The sequence below is a fragment of the Stegostoma tigrinum genome, unplaced genomic scaffold, assembly GCF_030684315.1.
Source record: "Stegostoma tigrinum isolate sSteTig4 unplaced genomic scaffold, sSteTig4.hap1 scaffold_110, whole genome shotgun sequence".
In the NCBI taxonomy this organism is placed as follows: Eukaryota; Metazoa; Chordata; class Chondrichthyes; order Orectolobiformes; family Stegostomatidae; genus Stegostoma; species Stegostoma tigrinum.
Window position 1 is genome coordinate 565,414 of NW_026728061.1, and position 18,199 is coordinate 583,612.

Sequence of the window (18,199 nt, forward strand, 5' to 3'; positions counted from 1 at the left end):
GCTCAACTCATCAAAACTTCCCGCCGCTTACCATCAATCCATGTCGCCCGATACTGATTCCACCACTAAGCAGAAAGATTTGTTCTTGTTTTCTCTATTTCCCTCATAAATTTATACATGTCAGTCATGTCCCCCCCTTAGTCTACAACAAAACGGAAGTTGCTGGAAAAGTTCAGCAGGTCTGGCAGCATCTGGGAAGAAGATATAGCGTTTCGGGTCCGATGACCCTTCCTCGGTCTGTTCTGCTGGAAAGAAACTAACCCCAGTCTGTGAGGGCTGTATGGTCCCTGCTGACAACATTAGAATCTGTCCTGCTGGGCAGAATGATCTGTCATTACCTCAAAAACTAAACCGTCTTCTGTGAACCGAAACCAGCGCCGAGATTGACCACAGCCCCGCATCCGCCAGAGCTCCCTGAGCCAGCAGCGTGTAACTGGGGATTGGGAGAAAGGGGATGAGAGAGGGTCGGCGATATGATCTAACACACAGTGACCTACAGTTCACCTACATTACCGGGAAACCGACAGAGTTCTAAACACTCACCAACTCGACTGCAGGGAAACATTCACCAAGGAAAGGCGGAGCAGAGGCTGTTTCTGGACTGAAAAACACCCCCTACCTGTCAATCACAAATTTAGTCCCGCCCACTTCACAGAACTTGCAGTTTCCGGAAACTGAACTCAGACCTGCCCAAAAGCGGGGCGGTCCAAGGCGAGTACCACAGGGAGCCTCGCTGTGCTGTCCCCATTCTCTGACCCAGTTACGTGTCTTTATCCCGCGATTCCCAATCCAGTGACTCCCACTTTTCGCTGTTGACCCTGTATCCCGGTATAACCAACAAATTCCCTCCCCATTCCCCTGGTTATCTTGTAGTGTGTGTGCGTCAGACTGTGTCCCGCCTTGCTAAGTGTCTCTTGCATTTCACTGTTAGTCTTTCAGCTTCGAACCATCAGCAGTGTTTTTTCGTTCTATAATCCTGTCACACCGATTAAACATTATTAACAATTCAATTCATTGCTCCATATGTGTTTTATAACTTCCTTGAAATTGTGTTCAATTTTCGAGGGATTTTTCAGTTGGGGGAGGATTTAAATGTAATTGCAATGTAACCTGTTCCTCCGATTCGATCACGGCTGCTGGCACTGATGAAATCCTCACAAAACATCAATGGAAGGACTGCATCCACTGTACATCTGCCAATGTGGTATACTGCATCCACTGTACCCGGTGTGGCTACCTCTACATTGGGGAAACCAAGCGGAGGCTTGGGGACCGCTTTGCAGAATACCTCCGCTCAGTTCGCAACAAACAACTGCACCTCCCAGTCGCAAACCATTTCCACTCCCCCTCCCATTCTTTAGATGACATGTCCATCATGGGCCTCCTGCAGTGCCACAATGATGCCACCCGAAGATTGCAGGAACAGCAACTCATATTCCGCCTGGGAACCCTGCAGCCTAATGGTATCAATGTGGACTTCACCAGTTTCAAAATCTCCCCTTCCCCCACCGCATCCCCAAACCAGCCCAGTTCGTCCCCTCCCCCCACTGCACCACACAACCAGCCCAGCTCTTCCCCTCCACCCACTGCATCCCAAAACCAGTCCAACCTGTCTCTGCCTCCCTAACCTGTTCTTCCTCTCACCCATCCCTTCCTCCCACCCCAAGCCGCACCCCTTTCTACCTACTAACCTCATCCCACCTCCTTGACCTGTCCGTCTTCCCTGGACTGACCTATCCCCTCCCCACCTCCCCACCTATACTCTCCTCTCCAGCTATCTTCTTTTCTTTCCATCTTTGGTCCGCCTCCCCCTCTCTCCCTATTTATTCCAGAACCCTCACCCCATCCCCCTCTCTGATGAAGGGTCTAGGCCCGAAACATCAGCTTTTGTTCTCCTGATATGCTGCTTGGCCTGCTGTGTTCATCCAGCCTCACATTTTATTATCAATGGAAGGAAGGTGCGTGGAAGGTGGAAGACAGAAGGAGAACAGATATCATGTGGTCAGTTCAGTTATAGATTTCAATGTTCCTCCAGGCTGTAAAGTGACGAAGTGGCGTAAAAGAAAACAAAAAGAAAACAGAAAGAGATATGCAACCAGACAGCAGATGAGATTAAAAAAAAACTTATTCAAAATTTTAGGGGGTTGATACCCTGCTGATGGAGATAGATCGTTTTCTGCCTTGTATGTCTGGGCATTATTATCGACATCTGATTAAAATATGAACTGGAGCAGAACAACAATTGTAATACACAGAAATAAAGTCAATTTGACAAGCGAGTCGCTAACCCTCCAACTCTGGCAACATCCTTGTCAATCCTCAGCCCTTTCACAACATCCTTCCTATAGCAGTGAGACCAGAACTGCACACCATTCAGTCATGACGGAATGGCACAATTCTGTTCGGATGCATTATGGTCTTGTGATCTGAACACTCAGCAAAACCACCACAGTTTGAACTGACATATCAAACATGGGGAAAGGCATAGCAGCAAAGTAGTAGACTAATGGTCACTGTTTCAGGTCAATCTCTTCAGAATGAACATTTCCCATTCTGTCGAACATCCTCCCCACTCATCCACAATCACAGCCTGCCTGGACTGGCAATAAGCATTATCTTCTTTTGTGATTACACTTGTCAGGCAGGAGCAGGCTTGGCAGCAGAGCTGGGCTGTGAAGCAACAATCAACTTCATTGAGACAGAGTCAGTAGAAGGTGATCTGCTGTCAGGCAAACTGCAGTGATAAATGCAGACAACAACTTACACTCAAACAGTTGTACTGTTCCTGTCAGTGGCTAAACAACAGTGTTAAAAGGACTTCTGGTAGTTTTTGCAGCCTTGATCTTCAAAGTGTCTGTCTTGGGCCTTCATCTTCTGATTCTGGTTGGTCTCCACTGCACAGACACAGATCTATTTTATCCTGGTTCTTATCTGATTAACTCCCCACTGTGCCCAGTCACAGTTCATATAAGCAACACTGACCTTAGTCAACCTCGTGATCTTCTGCATATTTATGCCTGTGCTGTTTTCCTCTTAACTCAGGGCTGCTACATCTATAATCCTTTATTTCACCAGCACTTCTGTACTCACTGACAAAAGAACTGCAAGAGCTTTCTTTAACTGTTACCTACACAAAACAGTTTCAAATCTGACTTAAAGTCCCAGCATGTCTAACTTGGCATCTTTTTGAACTTTTACTTTTTATGTTTTGTTTATCTACTGTCCTGCATGTCCATGAAGACCTCACCAACCTTTACAGATGCACCATACAAAGCATCCTATCGGGTGCATCATGGCCTGGTGCAACAACTGCTCAGCCCAAGGGCATAAGAAACTGCAGAAAGTTGTGTGCACAGCACGAATCATCACAGAAGCCAAACTCTTATCCAGAGAATAACAGGTGTAGAGCTGGATGAACACAGCAGGCCAAGCAGCATCATAGGAGCTCGAAAGCTGACATTTCGGGTCTAGACCCTTCTTCAGAAATGGGGGAGGGAAAGGGAGTTCTGAAATAAATAGGGAGAGAGGGGGAGGCGGATTGAAGATGGATAGAGGAGATGATAGGTGGATAGGAGACAGGTCAAAGAGGCGAGGATGGAGCCTGTAAAGGTGAGTATAGGTGGGGAGATAGGGAGGAGATAGGTCAGTCCAGGGAGGATGGACAGGGCAAGGGGGCAGGGTGAGGTTAGTAGGTAGGAGATGGGGGTGGGGCTTGAGGTGGGAGGAGGGGATAGGTGGGAGGAAGGACAGGTTAGGGAGGCAGGGACAAGCTGGGATGGTTTTGGGATGCAGTGGGGGGAGGGGAGATTTTGAAGCTGGTGAAGTCCACATTGATACGTTTTGGGCTGCAGGCTTCCCAAGCGGAATAGGAGTTGCCGTTCCTGCAACCTTCGGGTGGCATCGTTGTGGCACTGCGGGAGGCCCAGGATGGATATGTCGTCTGAGGAATGGGAGGGGGAGTTAAAATGGTTTGCAACTGGAAGGTGCAGTTGTTTAGTGTGAACCAAGCGTAGGTGTTCTGAAAAGCAGTCTTCAAGCCTCCGCTTGGTTTCCCCAATGTAGAGGAGGCCACAACGGCAACAGCCATGGACTTCATTTACACTTCTCTTTGCTGCAGAAAGGCTGCCAACATCATCAATGACCCGTCCCATCTCGGTAATGCTCTCATCCAACTTCTTCCATTGGGCAGAAGATTGAACACACCCATCAAGGGGTTGAAGAACAGCTTCTTCTCTGCCATTATTCGACTGATGAATGGACTCTGTAACTCCAAATAGTGTTGATCTTGCTTTGCACACCTCCTATGCAGGCATAACCTTGCATGCCTTGCTCTGTCTATGCACACTTTGATCTGTAAATCATTGTTTGCTATGATCTGCCTGCACCGCTCTCAAAAACACTTCACTGTACTTCGGTACACGAGACAACATAAATCAAAATCAAAACATTCTAATGGCAATCGATGTGAGCTTTCAATAATCTTCAAAGTCAATGTTGAAACTCATCTTGTTGCTGACTTCATAAAATTGCAGGATGAAACCAGAGCAAGAGTGACCTGGCCCTCCAGATCTGAGCAAGGATAAGGGTTAGAAGTGGTTCCAAAAAGACATTTCAGGTGACTATTCAAAAAGGAAACTGAAAATTTTGTCAAGTGTCCCAAACCCCCGGCCTGTCCAAATTTGTACAGATGCACACTTAATCAATTCCAGTTTGTACTCCACATGCTGCCTATTGCTTTGACCTGGTGCTCCTGTAAGTTTCAGCAAAGGTGCAGACAGTCTTCTCAAATCTTTGCTCTCACCGCTCCGATGCTTTTGGTCTTCACTCAGAGTTTCAGGGCGCCACATGGTCCTGGAAAAGACTCCCACTTCTCCTTGTGCAGGGGCAGACACAGTTATTGTGGGGCAAAGTGTTGTGACGGGAGATAGAGGTGGTATGTTAGGTGCTCCCTTGGTTTTGCAGTGAAAATAGTGAGAAGAGGAGAGCATTTTATGTGACATTCCTTGCTCCCAGTCTCCTCTTCTGTAGCAGCATCCCAACAAAACCATGACTCTGAGGTAGAGGCGATTACTGACATTTTGCAAGCCCATCGATACAAATATTGATCAGCCTGATTAAGGCATCAGAAATCTTCTGTACCTTTGTGGTCATGACTTGTAATGGATTGAGTGCAGAGTAATGCCTTAAGTTCCATGCGACATCCGTACTCTCCAATGACAGTCTCTGAAACCTTTGCCATCATTAAGGCCATATGTGTTTTTTGCACTCCTGCAATTCCCCTTTCCAGATATTTTTCTGACCCACCCCACTTACAACACTCCAGGGTTGGAGCTGCTGACAACCCAAACTACGGAATTTCCTCCCTAAACCTCTCTCTTATTCTTTCTGATACATCGTAAAATTGATATCTTTAATCGATGTTTTGCTCATCTGTGAAGCACCTCGAACATAGAACGTAGAACAATGCAGCACAGAACAGACCTTTCGGCCCTCGATGTTGCGCCGACTTGTGAACTAATCTAAGCCCCTTGCCCTATGCTACCCCATCATTATCCATATGCTTATCCAAGGACTGTTTAAATGTCCCTAATGTGGCTGAGTTAACTACACTGGCAGGCAGGGTGTTCCATGCCCTTACCACTCTCTGAGTAAAGAACCTGCCTCTGACATCTGTCTTAAATCTAACACCCCTCAATTTGTAGCTATGTCCCCTTGTACAAGCTGAAGTCATCATCCTCGGAAAAAGGCTCTCACTGTCCACCCTATTTAATCCTCTGAACATCTTGTATGTCTCTATTAAATCCCCTCTTAGCCTCCTTCTCTACAATGAGAGAACAGACCCAAGTCCCTCAGCCTTTCTTCATAGGGTCTACGCTCCAGACCAGGCAACATCCTGGTAAATCTCCTCTGCACCTTTTCCAATGCTTCCACATCCTTCCTGTAATGGGGCGACCAGAATTGCACGCAATATTCGAAACGAGGCCACACTAGCATTTTCTACAGTTGCAGCATGACATCATGGCTCCGGAACTCAGTCCCTCTACCAAAAAAACCTAATACACCGTAAGCCTTCTTAACAGCACGATCAACCTGGGTGGCAACTTTCAGGGATCTTAGTACATGGGCACCAAGATCCCTCTGCACAGCCACACTACCAAGAATCTTTCCGTTGACCCGGTATTCTGCCTTCCTATTATTCTTGCCAAAGTGAATCACCTCACATTTAATCCATATTAAACTCCATTTGCCACCTTCCAGCCCAATTCTGCAGTTTATCCAAGTCTCCCTGCAACCCGCAACATTCTTCCACACTGTCCACCACTCCACTGACTTTAGTGTCATCTGCAAATTTACTAACCCATCCACCTGTGCCTGCGTCCAAGTCATTTATAAAAATGACAAACAGCAGTGGTCCCAAAACAAATCCTTGAGGCACACCACTAGTAACTGGACTCCAGGCTGAATATTTTCCATCAACCACCACTCGTTGCCTTCTTACAGAACGCGAGTTTCTAATCCAAACTGCTAATTCTCCCTCAATCCCGTGTCTCTGTATTCTCTTCAATATCCTACCATGTGGAACCTTATCAAAGGCTTTACTGAAGTCCATGTACACCACGTCAACTGCCCTTCCCTCATCCACATGCTTGGTCACCTTCTCAAAAAACTCAATGAGTTTTGGGAGTCACAACCTGCCCTTGACGAATCCATGCTGACTATCTCCAATCAAATTGTTGCTTGCTAGATGATAATAAATCCTATCTCTTATAATCCTTCCCAAAATGTTTCCTACAACAGATGTAAGGCTCACACGTCTATAATTACCTGGGTCAGCCCCACTGCCCTTCTTGAACAAGGGCACAACATTTGCAATCCTCCAGACCTCTGGTACTGAACCTGTAGATAATGAGGACTCAAAGATCAAGGCCAAAGACTCCGCCACCTCCTCTCTGGCTTCCCAGACAATCCTCAGAAAAATCCCATCTGGCCCAGGGGATTTATCTACTTCACACCTTCTAGAATTGATCACACCTCCTCCTTACTAACCTTAATCCTTTCAATTCTAGTAGCCTGTAACTCAGTAACCTCCTCTACAATATTCTCCTGTTTCTCAGTGAAAACAGATGAGAAATAATCATTTAGCACCTCTCCAATCTCCACAGGGTCCACACACAACTTCCCACTTCTGTCTTTGACTGGCCCTATTCCTCCCCGAGACATCGTCTTATTCCTCACATACCTATAGAACGCTTTAGGGTTCTCCTTTATTCTACCTGCCAATGTCTGCTCATGTCCCTTCCTTGCTCTTCTTAACTCTCTCTTTAAATCCTTACTAGCTAATCTGTAACTCTCCATCGCCTCATCTGAACCATCTTGTCTCATCGTCACATATGCCTCCCTCTTCTGCTTAACAAGAGATACAATTTCTTTCGTAAACCACAGTTCCCTTACCTTATCGCTTCCTCCCTGCCTGACAGGGACATACTTATTAAGGACAGCAATATCTGTTCCATCAACCAGCTCCACATTTCGATTGTCCCCATCCCTTGCATTTTGCTAACCCATTCTATGCCTCCTAAGTCTTGCCTAATCGCATTATAATTGCCCTTCCCCCATCTATAACTCTTGCCCTGTGGCATACTCCTAAACCTTTCCATTGCTACAGTAAACATAACCAAATTATGGTCACTCTGTCCAAAGTGCTCACCTACCACTAAATCAAACACCTGGCCTGGTTCATTACCAAGTACCAGATCCAGTGTGGCCTCCCCTCTTGTCGGCCCTTCGACATACCAAGTCAGGAAACCCTCCTGCACACATTGGACAAAAACTGACGCATCCAACATACTAGAGTTATAGCATTTCCATTCAATGTTAGGGAAGTTAATATCTGCCATAATGACCACCCTGTTCTTTTCACTCCTGCCCAGAATCATTTTGCCAATCCACTCCTCCACATCCCTGGAACTTTGCGGGGGCCTATAAAAAACTCCCAGCAGTGTGACCTCTCCTCTCCTGTTTCTGACCTCAGCCCATACCACCTCATCAAAAGTTCTTTCAGCCACCGTTGTACTGTCCTTGGCTAACAAAGCCACACCTCCCCCTCTTTTACCATCTTCCCTGACCTCAATGAAAGATCTAAACCCTGGAACTTGCAACATCCATTCCTGACCCTGCTCTATCCAAGTCTCTGAAACAGCCAAAACATCGAGGAAAATGACAGAGTAAAAGTTTCCACAAAATACAAGCTGTTTTGCCGTACATTAGGAGAATCAGGAGTGGCCCTTTTTTTCCCCATCTCGGGATGAACCCTCACCATCACTCACAGAGCTAATGAACAGCAGGAAAAATCTTCACCACTGACTACCTGCACTCACCTATCACCTTCCCACCTACCTTCCCCAGCCCCCACTCTGTTTATGTCTCAGCTCCCATCCCCTCCCCCACTTCTGAAGAAAGGTCCTGAACCATCAACTTTCCTGCTCCTCTGATGGTGCCTGGCTCACTGTGTTCCTCCAGCTCCACACTGTGTCATCTGTGACTCCAACACCTGCAGCTATTGCTGTCTCCCTGTGAGCGATGTCAGCTTTGGTTCAATAGGAGCACGGGACAGGGCTTGGAGGACCCAATGGAAGCGGCCTACCCTCCAACCAATCAGAGCGAGTGAGAGATAATGGGAACTGCAGATGCTGGAGATTCCAAGATAATAAAATGTGAGGCTGGATGAACACAGCAGGACAAGCAGCATCTCAGGAGCACAAAAGCTGACGTTTCGGGCCTAGACCCTTCATCAGAGAGCGAGTGAGATGTTTGTCTGAAAATCACGTGATCGTCTTTGTCCGGAGACGCAATATCCCTGCGACTGAAGGTTAGCTGCTTGCCGAAAGTACAGTACACGGGACAAAAAGGAAAGCTGCAAAAAAACGGGAGGGAAATACTTTCGGTATTGACTGAGAGGCTTTAATAGCCGTTGATGCATGTCAGAAAACAAATTTTAACATGCCGGCCCCGTGTTTTGCAGGAAACGGAAAAACTGCTGCGGACCTGAGGCTGCGATAGGCAGAGGTAATTGCCACCATCTTTATTAGGGGCAATGATCTTCGGGACTCATGCCGGATCGCCATATTTATAGGTGGCAATCTGCAGTGGAACGCAAGCGCAGCCTTTCTTGTTTGGGAGGGGGAGATTAAGACAAGAGAAATGTTTGTTTTTGTTTTTCTGGACTTCTTTCCCAGACTGTGGGACATGGCGTGTATTTCCTGGGAAGGACTTTTGACACTGGCGGAGTACTGGCTTCAGGCAGTATAAATTGCTGCAAGTTATACGTTAGATATTTAATGGAGGAGAAATGCCGAAAACGCGTTCAGAACTGCATGTTCAAAAACAAAGTTGCTGGAAAAGCTCAGTAGGTTTGGTAGCATCTGTGAAAGAAAAAAAAATAACGTTTCGGATCCGCTAACCCTTGCTTAGAACTTCATGTTACCTGTTGCACTCTCACTGTAGGAAGTCCTGCTTTAAATATTATGATCTATTAAAGCATATCCGTTTGCCCAGTATTCATATGATTGGGATCAAATCACTGAAAGTGCTCTGAGTCCCCTTGTGCTCCCTGGTCAAATTTATTAATGTCTGACTTCCTCAGTCTCTAATAATGGGTGTATTTTACCTCTGCATTTTTCTGTGTGGGGGAGCAGGGTGCTTTGAAGAGGAGGATTTATACATAACTAACAGAAACCAAGAGAAATGTTTGCCTTTTCCAGACAATCTTGTTGTTTTTTCTGGATTTCTGTCCAGGGCTGACTGTTATTTGTCTCTTGTGGATTTGCTTTGCAGGATATTTATTGAGAATAATTTGCAGACCAGGATCACAAAGCAAGTTCTCCATTAAGCGGAGTGATCAGGATCTGAGTATCATTGACACTTAACTGGGAAAGGGAAGAGGTTTAACCATTCTATGCGTGGGAGAATATTCCTGGTAAGTTTGTAACTTGAAAGCAGGATATTCAAATTTTTGGTTTGATCACCCCTGGGACAAGTGTTCAGTTCTATATCCTGCAGCTGAGAAAGGAGATATTGGCCTGAGAGGGGTAGATTTGTCCAAACAACACCTCGTCTCTTTGAAAGAACTGCCATATTTAGTCCCAATCGCCTACTTCATGATTTTAATCTATACATTTTTCATTCTTGAATACCTGCAAACTTCCTTTTAAAATTCCTTGTGGGCACAAATTCCAGCACCCCTCCAGGTGGAATCTTCCATTTCCTGACAACTCCATTGATCCTGAAACTGAAGTCTGTGTTGATTCCTGAGGGTTATAAATTACTGCATTTAATGTGAAGATGCTGTTCCCTGAGCTTCCATTGAGCTGTGTTGAAACAGTATGGGAGGCTGAGATCAGAGTGGGTGTGAGCAGACAATGAAAATGAAAAGGCTGCACTGTGAGTACTGCTTGGCTAAGTGAGAGTGCTTTGGAGTTGGGTGAAACAGAAAGTGAAACTGAAAGATTGAGTGTGATGCTCAGTCTCAGTTTGGGCAGTTCAGAAAGTCTCTCAAATTGATATTTGATACCGTAAAGAACTTTCTTACAGTTTTTAAAGTATGTATTAGCTTAAATGAAGTTAGGGGCTTTAGGTTTATAATAGTAATGTTTGAAATTAAGGGGGAGGACCTAGCTTAACTAAATTCTTTTTAAGGCAGAAACTGGTTTAATCTGGAGAGAAGTCATAACAGAAGACATCTCATCTGTGGTGTGCTCCTCTTGCACAATAGAACATAGGCTCTTGATGTTGTGTCGACCTGTGAAACCACACTGAAGCCCATTTAACCTACACTATTCCATTATCATCCATATGTTTATCCAATGACTACTTAAATGCCCTTAAACTTGGCGAGTTGACTACTGTTGCAGGCAGGGCATTGCACGCCCTTATTACTCTGAGTACAGAACCTATGTCTGACATCTGTACGATATCTATGACCCGTCAATCTAAAGCTATATCCCCTCGTGCTAGCCAGCTCCATCTGAGGAAAAAGGATCTCAGTGTCCACCCTATCTAATCCTCATATCATCTTGTATGTCTCTATTAGGTCACCTCTGAACCTTCTCTTTAACGAAAACAGCCTAAAGTCCCTCAACCTTTCCTCATAAGACCTTCCCTTGATACCAGGCAACATTCTGGTAAATCTCCTGTGCACCCTTTCCAATGCTTGCACATCCTTCCTGCGATGCGGTGACCAGAACTCCAAGTGCGGCCGCACCAGAGTTTCGTACGGCTGCAATATGACCTCATGGTTCTGAAACTCAATCCCTCGATCAGTAAAAACGAACACATTGTACACCTTCTTAACAACCCTATCAACTTGTGGAAACTTTCAGGGATCTATGTACATGGACACGGAGATCTCTTTGCTCATCCACACTACCAAGAATCTTACCATTCGCCCAGTACTCTGTATTCCTGTTACTCCTTCCAACGTGAATCACCTCACAGTTTTCCGCATTAAACTCCGGGACATTACCAGTGTCCCTATTGGCTATTTGCGCAGGAAGTGTGTCCATCTGCAGCTACTGGTTAACTGCTTTTCAGAGCTTGAGCTGTGGGTGCAGTCAGTATGGAGCATCCATGGTAACTGCGAAGGTTGTGGTCGCATTCTCAACAGATTGGTCACGCAGCAGGTGAAGATTACACAGACAGCAAGGGAATGGGTGACCATCAGACCAGTAAAAGGCTCAGAAAGGAAGTGCTTGAGTCATCCCCCTCAAATAGATATACTGTTTTGGGTACTGTCCGGGGGTGGGGGTGATGTTGGGGTGGCCACTTGGGAAGCAGCATCAGTCGGGTTCATGGCACTCGGAGTAACTCCGCTGCATAGAAGGGGAGGGAAACGATGAATATGACTGTAGAGACAGGGGATTCGATAGTAAGGGATAGAGAGAGACATGAATCCAGGATGGTATGTTGCCTCCCTGGTGCCAGGATTAGCAATGACATGGAGCAGCTTCAGGACATTCTGGAGTGGGAGGATGAACATCCGATTGTACCAGTGACATAGGAAAACCAAGGGAGGAGGACCTGAAAGCTGAAGATAGGAAGTTAAGAGATACACTAAAATACGAGATCTCAAATGTAGTATTGTCAAGCTTACACCCAGTGCCACATTGTTGTCGGGAGAAGTTTGTGTTGTGTTCAGTTGTACAAGTGACCTTTATTCAGAGCTCTGTTACCGCATGTGTGGGAGAGGCCAGAGTCCGCTCCAAACCTGGCTTTCACATGAGGCCTAATTCCCCTCTTAAATACAGCTCAGATTGGAAGAGTGGACAGTGACACTCAAACTTTCCCTGGCTGATTGTGATATTTTTATTCCATTCGCTAGGTGTTATTTACATGCAATATTGTTGTCATTGTTAGCCACACACCCCAAATCAATATACCCAATCCAGTAAGCAAACCATTTTCCTAGGATGGTGACGGCGAGTAGGAGGGGGCATAGCTTTAAATTGAGGGGTGAAAGATATAGGACAGATGCCAGAGGTAGTTTCTTTACTCAGAGTAGTAAGGGAATGGAACGCTTTGCCTGCAACGGGAGTAGATTTGCCAACTTTAGGTACATTTAACTCGTCATTGGACAAGCATATGGACGTACATGGAATAGTGTAGGTTAGATGGGCTTGAGATCGGTATGACAGGTCGGCACAACATCGAGGGCCGAAGGGCCTGTACTGTGCTGTAATGTTCTATGTTCTATGTTCAAACAATTGTGGACAACACTATGTTCAGTCCTAAACCCTCCTATAATCTCCTGAGGTTATCTAGAAAACTACTTCGTCTGTCTTTGGGACCTGGCAATGCTTTTGACAGTTACATCCCTCCTCAGACATTTGCCAGCTGCACCACATTTTTTGCCAAAACCAAAATAGTAGCTTCTCACTAAGAACTTTTCCAAATTCTCTACTAACTGTAATGTGGATTGTTAGGAATTGTGATTAAGTCTTTTAAACTCAACTCTGATATAAAGTTACAATTTTGTAATACAAATTGTGGAAAAATCCCTCTCTCACTTCAGCTTAAGAGATCAAACAGTGTTTCTGACTTGCTGCAGTTTACAATCCCAACGATTTGCATTCTGTAAATGATTTTTAAACTGAAGTTTCATTTTCTACTCTAAGCGCTTTCCATTATTACTTTCTTGTTTTAATAAAAAGCATCTATTCAAATTCCACCGAGGGTGAAATTCAGTCACCTTTAGAGCTTTACCAAGCCATGAAAGAGAACTTAGATAATAAAATGTGAGGCTGGATGAACACAGCAGGCCAAGCAGCATCTCAGGAGCACAAAAGCTGACGTTTCGGGCCTAGACCCTTCATCAGAGAGGGGGATGGGGGGAGGGAACTGGAATAAATAGGGAGAGAGGGGGAGGCGGACCGAAGATGGAGAGTAAAGAAGATAGGTGGAGAGGGTGTAGGTGGGGAGGTAGGGAGGGGATAGGTCAGTCCAGGGAAGACGGACAGGTCAAGGAGGTGGGATGAGGTTAGTAGGTAGCTGGGGGTGCGGCTTGGGGTGGGAGGAAGGGATGGGTGAGAGGAAGAACCGGTTAGGGAGGCAGAGACAGGTTGGACTGGTTTTGGGATGCAGTGGGTCGGGGGGGGAAGAGCTGGGCTGGTTGTGTGGTGCAGTGGGGGGAGGGGATGAACTGGGCTGGTTGAGGGATGCAGTGGGGGAAGGGGAGATTTTGAAACTGGTGAAGTCCACATTGATACCATATGGCTGCAGGGTTCCCAGGCGGAATATGAGTTGCTGTTCCTGCAACCTTCGGGTGGCATCATTGTGGCAGTGCAGGAGGCCCATGATGGACATGTCATCAAGAGAATGGGAGGGGGAGTGGAAATGGTTTGCGACTGGGAGGTGCAGTTGTTTGTTGCGAACTGAGCGGAGGTGTTCTGCAAAGCGGTCCCCAAGCCTCCGCTTGGTTTCCCCAATGATGTCCATTACAAACCCACCGACTCCCACAGCTACCTAGAATACACCTCCTCCCACCCACCCTCCTGCAAAAATTCCATCCCCTATTCCCAATTCCTCCGCCTCCGCCGCATCTGCTCCCACGATAAGACATTCCACTCCCGCACATCCCAGATGTCCAAGTTCTTTAAGGACCGCAACTTCCCCCCCACGGTGATTGAGAACGCCCTTGACCGCGTCTCCCGCATTTCCCGCGACACATCCCTCACACCCCGCCCCCGCCACAACCGCCCCAAGAGGATCCCCCTCGTTCTCTCACACCACCCTACCAACCTCCGGATACAACGCATTATCCTCCGACACTTCCGCCATTTACAATCCGACCCCACCACCCAAGACATTTTTCCATCCCCACCCCTGTCTGCTTTCCGGAGAGACCACTCTCTCCGTGACTCCCTTGTTCGCTCCACACTGCCCTCCAACCCCACCACACCCGGCACCTTCCCCTGCAACCGCAGGAAATGCTACACTTGTCCCCACACCTCCTCCCTCACCCCCATCCCAGGCCCCAAGATGACATTCCACATTAAGCAGAGGTTCACCTGCACATCTGCCAATGTGGTATACTGCATCCACTGTACCCGGTGCGGCTTTCTCTACATTGGGGAAACCAAGCGGAGGCTTGGGGACCGCTTTGCAGAACACCTCCGCTCAGTTCGCAACAAACAACTGCACCTCCCAGTCGCAAACCATTTCCACTCCCCCTCCCATTCTCTTGATGACATGTCCATCATGGGCCTCCTGCACTGCCACAATGATGCCACCCGAAGGTTGCAGGAACAGCAACTCATATTCCGCCTGGGAACCCTGCAGCCATATGGTATCAATGTGGACTTCACCAGTTTCAAAATCTCCCCTTCCCCCACTGCATCCCTCAACCAGCCCAGTTCATCCCCTCCCCCCACTGCACCACACAACCAGCCCAGCTCTTCCCCCCCCGACCCACTGCATCCCAAAACCAGTCCAACCTGTCTCTGCCTCCCTAACCGGTTCTTCCTCTCACCCATCCCTTCCTCCCACCCCAAGCCGCACCCCCAGCTACCTACTAACCTCATCCCACCTCCTTGACCTGTCCGTCTTCCCTGGACTGACCTATCCCCTCCCTACCTCCCCACCTACACCCTCTCCACCTATCTTCTTTACTCTCCATCTTCGGTCCGCCTCCCCCTCTCTCCCTATTTATTCCAGTTCCCTCCCCCCATCCCCCTCTCTGATGAAGGGTCTAGGCCCGAAACGTCAGCTTTTGTGCTCCTGAGATGCTGCTTGGCCTGCTGTGTTCATCCAGCCTCACATTTTATTATCTTGGAATCTCCAGCATCTGCAGTTCCCATTATCTATGAAAGAGAACTTGTTTAGATTTCACAAATAACTAAGGCACTAACCATATCTTCATTTTGGATTTTGTAATCCATCTTTGTCACTCTTCCCTTGATCTTTGGATGTAAGAACTTATTCAAATTATCCATATCTACATTTCAATTGTTTTATCTCTGCAGCCCTGACTTCTCTCTTTATAACCTTTCTTTGCCCCTTCCTATGTTGTTGGTCTTTTAGAGGTTGTGTTTACACCATTTATTGCTTTGCCTTCCATAATGATACAGTGAGCTGCTTTTATTGCTGACAAACATTTGCTCAAGGAATTCAACTAACCATTTCACGTTAATTGGTTGTTTGCATTTCTGGTTACAATTACCTAAACAGTTCAGAATGCTGTAGGATCAGACTTTTGCTTCTACTTTTTATTAAGTAACAAACTTGTGATTGTGGCTGAACCAGGCCTTTAAAAACTGCCTCTTGTTAAAATGCTTATGTGTTTTGAACTGTCTGTTTACAGAAACCCAAGTAAATTCCCTAATGTTCCTTCTCAACAGGACTCTTTTATACCCCCACAGGACCTTTTGTGATCTAATCCAGTAACAGTGTGAGCTGCTACAATGCACGTGCTAGTAAAAGCATAAGAGGACAGATGAGATGAGTGCATGGCTGGAGCTATAACTTAAAAGGTTTGGATTCCTGAGGCATTGAGACTTTGTTTGTTTCTGGGGAAGGTGGGACATGCACAAGCTTGAACAATTGTCCTGGGCAGAGCTGGGACAGATATTCTTGTTGATGCTTTTGCTAGTTCCACTGGTGAGGATTTAAACTCGTATGACAGGGGAATGGGAACCAAAGTATACCTTTAGCAGTAAAAGACTCAAATCAGCAAATGGGACGTGAAATTAGTTCATGATGTTTTCGGTGGCTGAAAGATTAAAAGAAAGAAGGATTAATCAAGATCAAATCGCTTTTCATACATCAGTCCTGTGATCCCAGGAATTGGTCTGGTGAACCTTCTTTACGATCATTCAGTAGCCAGGGCATCCTTCCTCTGGAAAGGAGAACAAAGGTGCACACGACTCCAGGTGTGGTCTCACCAAGGCCCTTATAGAAAGATATCCCTCTTCCTGTACTCGAATCCTCTCAATGAAGGCCGAAATATCATTTGCATTCTTCACTACTTGCTGCTGCCTGTTTTCTAAAAGAGAACAGGAGAGAAACACGGAACTAAATGGGGTCAGACACTCAGGTAAAATTGTTGAACACCATGTCCCCATTGTATCGGTGCTGGCCATCAAGCACCTATTGAAGCTAGGCCCATTTTCTGGCACTTGGTATGTAACCTGTATTATGGTGCAATGGATGATCATCTCAACACTTCTTCAAGATTGCAATGGTTCCTGCATCTATCACCATTTCAGATGCTGCCAGATCTGCTGTGTATCTCCATCTTTTTCTGTTTTTATTTCAGATTTCAGGTATTTTGCTGCATCTTAGTCCTTCAGAAGCATCAAAGGGTATGGGGAGAAAACAGGAATTGGATTCATTTTCAGATGTATAAAATGCATGTCTGTCCAAACTCTATCTCTTTTTGTAGTTTTGGGCAAACGCTGAATGTTTCCCTTCCCTGAAGGACATTTAATGAACCAGTTCAGTTTTACTGATAATCCAGCTGTGGCCCTAAGTGTTGGATCCACAATTGACCAGATTTATTTCTGAGTTTCACAATCTTTATGTGTGTTCTTCTGGTTTCTCTCTCTGCTTTTCTGTTTGAAATTTTGATTGCATTCAGAGAAATCAAACAAAACCACACCCAGATCTGACACTCAATCTGTTTGTCATAACCTAATTATCTCAGGATTTTGAACATTGAAGGAAGAAGCACTGTTCACACCAGGGAGAAATGCGTATTGTTTGTGTGTCGAAGAGTCTGTGAAGATTCATCTGAAATGTCCAAACACCAGCGCAGTCACACTGGGGAGAGACTGTGGGAAGGGATTTATTTACCCATCCGAGCTGGAAATGCACCAACGCAGTCACACTGGGGAGAAACCATTCATTTGCTCTGATTGTGGGCTGGGATTTACTCAGTCAAACAACCTGCTGATACACCAGCGAGTTCACAGTGGGGAGAGACCGTTTGCCTGCTCTGTGTGGGAAAGGATTTGCGCAGACATCTCACCTGCTGAAACACCAGTGAATTCACACAGGAGAGAGGCCATTCACTTGCTCTGTATGTGGGGAAAAAATTTGCTTTGTCATGCAGCCTGTTGACACATCAGCGAATTCACAATGGGGACAGACTGTTCACCTGCTCTGTGTGGGAAAGGATTCATTTCGTCAACTAACCTGCTGAGACACCAGCAAGTTCACACTGGAGAGAAACCTTTCACCTGTTCCGAGTGTGGGAAGGGATTTACTCACTCATCCAACCTGCCGACACATCAGCGACTTCATACTGGAGAGAGACCATTCACCTGTTCGGAGTGTGGAAAAGCATTCACTCAGACAGTTCACCTGCTGATACACCAGCGAGTTCACACTGGAGAGAAACCGTTCACCTGTTCCGAGTGTGGGAAGGGATTTACTCACTCATCCAACCTGCCGACACATCAGCGACTTCATACTGGAGAGAGACCATTCACCTGTTCGGAGTGTGGAAAAGCATTCACTCAGACAGTTCACCTGCTGATACACCAGCGAGTTCACACTGGAGAGAAACCGTTCACCTGTTCCGAGTGTGGGAAGGGATTTACTCACTCAATCAACCTGCTGAGACACCAGCGAGTTCACTCTGGGGACAGACCATTCACTTGTTCTATGTGTGGAAAGGGATTCACTCAATCATGCAAACTGTTAACAC

The 18,199-nt window shown here is 46.4% G+C and overlaps 1 protein-coding gene across 3 annotated transcripts in view; it reads left to right on the forward strand.

Annotated features, from left to right (window-relative positions):
- The first annotated feature begins 8,706 nt into the window (after window positions 1-8,706).
- LOC132207606 (gastrula zinc finger protein XlCGF17.1-like) overlaps window positions 8,707-18,199 on the forward strand; it is a 38,535-nt gene continuing 29,042 nt past the window's right edge. Inside the window, exons 1-3 of one of the 3 annotated variants that reach the window (XM_059643554.1) lie at window positions 8,707-8,869; window positions 9,023-9,066; window positions 9,835-9,976. The gene's annotated coding sequence lies outside the window, so the exon portion shown is untranslated. Of the gene's footprint in view, window positions 9,067-9,154; window positions 9,407-9,834; window positions 9,977-18,199 lie in introns of those variants that run through there. The other 2 variants (XM_059643553.1, XM_059643555.1) reach the window with 2 other exon arrangements.